Genomic DNA, 3230 nt, shown 5'->3' with positions numbered 1-3230 from the left:
CTTCTTCATATACTTCACAAACTTTATTTATACTCACTTTTCTACTCACGTCATGAAGAACTGTTCTGAAGACAATGGGTTTGTCTGTCCCTCCCTCCAAGGCCTGATGGGATATGTAGTCCCTTAGAGAGTTGTGGGTCTCCTCTCGGCCAGTAGGAGGCGCTCAGGAGGATCAGGAGCAAGCTGCTTGTGTTGAAGCTCAGCTGACGACCTGTCTGTCCTTCTCTGTGTCCATCGTCCTCTCGCTCGAGAGTTGTATCAGTTAGTTTCTCATCAGAATCTCTGTTTGAAGAATGAAAGCGGTGAAAGCAGGTGGAGTTAGAACAGGAAACACCAGGTCGAGCAGAAGTGGGTTCAGCAAAGTGTGAAGAGTAATTATGACATGAAGAGAAACCTCCAGTCTGACGCTTCAAACGAGCTCAAACGCAAACACTCTTCCGAGTCCACGCTTTTAACCGCCGAAGCCGCTCCGACAGATATTCCCGGCGGGTCTGAACGCAGCATTATCTGGTTGTGTGCTTCTTTGAACCTCTTCACCCTGAGCTCCCTGAGGGCCTCTGTACATTAGTGTGATCTGAGGAGCGTGTGGATGTTATGGGGGAAACGTCCGTACTCGTTGTACGGGGCCCAGGCAGGAAAACAACATCTCCCCTGTAAGCTGTCCTACATAAAGTCATGATGAACTTCACTTGAACTCCTCGTGTTGTGTCTGTTCTGAGTGACGGACGATGAAAACACTTGATGTGGATTGAGCTTTAATCTGGTTTAATCTCCAGCTGCACACAGTCGTACACACTGAGGGTCGACCCGGGGGACGCGTGTCTGCTGCCGGGGACATGTCCTCCGATCTCGACTGGAAACTCAAAGATGGACTTTAATACGTTAAATACGTTAATATGAAGACTCGAACGAGCCAGAGGCCTCGAACGCACCAGGTTTACTCCAGAGTCTGGAGTAAAGGCATCGCCCCCTGGTGGCTGACTCCAGTATAGGTCATAAGCCCTGCCTCCTCCATGTTAGCTGATGGGAAACTCACCACCATGCAGATGGAGGGGGTTGAAGTGTTTGAGTCCACAAAACACTTTTGGAGTTTCAGGGGTAAACAGCGCTGATACAGTTGTATCATACTAACCCTCATCCCCGACATCAAAATTAGACTCAAAACAGTGTCATTTACACCATGTTTTAGCCTAAATGTCGGCTATCGGAACCAGCGCTGCTACCGTGCGTGCCCTTGGGCAAGAGCTTGTGTGCGCAGTGTTGCCAATTTAGCGACCTTTCACCTTCCCTAGTGACTTCAACTCTTATCTAGTGAATAGCGACAAATCTGGTGACTTTCTTCTATTTTGGCTGTTAAACAACAGCAAAATCACATCAGTGATTTGTGAATGACGTCCCGTTTGCCTTTCTTAGCGTTCTACAGTTCCAATGTTAGATCTGTTATTGTACTTCCGTGTTGTCACAGCGACTCACCTGTGTAGAATGAGTTGCTATGACTACACGGAAATACATCTTCAGATCTAACACTCATATCAGCGATGGGATTAGTGGGCAGTGTGCTATGATGCCTAATAGCAAAGTCCTTGGGAGTGTAGCTATGTCCGAACAGTCCATTCATCCACACGCACTATATAGAGAATGAGTTGAGGTTCTTCACTATTTAGAGGATGAATGGACATCGGGAATAACCCGTATGTATGAACAGAGGAAATTGGGCAAATAGGAAATCATAAATATACTAATCATTTTAGGCTCATCAGCTGTTCCACATGAACCTGCAAAGTCAACTGCAGTCAACAAGATGGCAGCGTTCCTACCTGAGATATTTTAGCTACATTTTGTGTGTGTGTATGTGTGTAAACTATAATAACACACTGTTAAAATCTTCTTCATCCTGAGATGTTTGTGTTCTTCCAGTTTCACGTCCGTCACGTGTTAGAAACCTCATCAACACGTCCACTCGCTCACTGGGAAGCTTCCACACATTGTCCTGCTGTGTCCTCACATGGACTCACTCTGACATGTTACACACATTTTACCAGGAGGCTGCAGGAGAAGATCCAGAACATGTCCAGAGACACTGACTCCGACATTTGTTCTCACAGACAGAACCTCCAGAACACGTCAGGAACATGTCACGAACATGTGTGAAAGCAGCTTCAGTAACAATAGAAACAATAAACTGTTTCTTGATTGTTCTTCATGTGACAGATGAAGGTTTTCTCTGTGGGAAACCTTCGCTCTCTTCCTGTTGAAGCTCCGAGTTGTTTGTCACCGTCGTCTGGATCTTATTTCTCATCTTCATGCTCGAGGGTCTGAGCTGAGATTTATACGTCAGGGGTTTGTTGGTCTCGAGGGGAAGCTGCAGATCTGGATTCAGACCATAGAGAAAAAGAGAAGCTCGGTGACGTCCTCATAAATAAATAAAAGCTAAAAGGCCTCTGCTGGACGTCCCAAAGCTCAGGACCACATAGTTAAATTTGACAACAATGGGATAAAGTATGGCGGCCCTCCGGGGCCACAACTCAGGGAGATGGAGCCTCCTGCATCCTGTTCAGGCTTCAAAGAAGAGCGAGGTCACAGCAACCGAAAAGGTTTAAAACAAAGAAATCAAGAGTTTCTGTCCAAACTGTTTCAGAGCGACTCCACCCACCCCACCCTGCCCCATTCCCACGATGCAGCAGGAGCGTCTGAAAGTGTTTTTATTAAACATGTGATCTGTTCAGTTTTGGTTTGATGGTCTGTCACACCTTTGATGTATCTGCGTCCTGATGTCATCATGTGCTGCGTCTCTCTGTACTCTGATTGGTTTGGAGAGGGACTGAAACTAGACTTTAATATTTTGTCTCCTCATCAGACTGATCCTTTAATTCAGAGCCATGTTGACTTTAACTGAGGTGCGTTCGACTTAATGCGATGCTGTGCAACGCTGACTCTACGTGATGCATGCTGGTCCTACCACAATGCATGATGGTTAGAAATTATGTCCAACTTCCGCTGCAAAACATCACCAGGTCACGTGACCTTTAAACATGGCGGAGAGTTTAAGTTAGTTAGGGATCTGTGTGTGTGTGTGTGTGTGTGAAGCCTCTTATGTATTTTCAGGTGAGTGCTGCCACCTGGTGGCTTAGCAGTCAAACTGAAGTCAGACTGTAGTGTTTTAGTGTTAATGGTTTATTTCTTTCACTTGTTTGTATCATCTGTGTTTATGTACGTTATGTTTATTGAAT

The sequence above is a fragment of the Hippoglossus stenolepis genome, chromosome 19, assembly GCF_022539355.2.
Source record: "Hippoglossus stenolepis isolate QCI-W04-F060 chromosome 19, HSTE1.2, whole genome shotgun sequence".
Taxonomy (NCBI): domain Eukaryota; kingdom Metazoa; phylum Chordata; class Actinopteri; order Pleuronectiformes; family Pleuronectidae; genus Hippoglossus; species Hippoglossus stenolepis.
The sequence above is the reverse complement of the archived record's forward strand: the minus strand, read 5'-3'. Positions refer to the sequence as shown.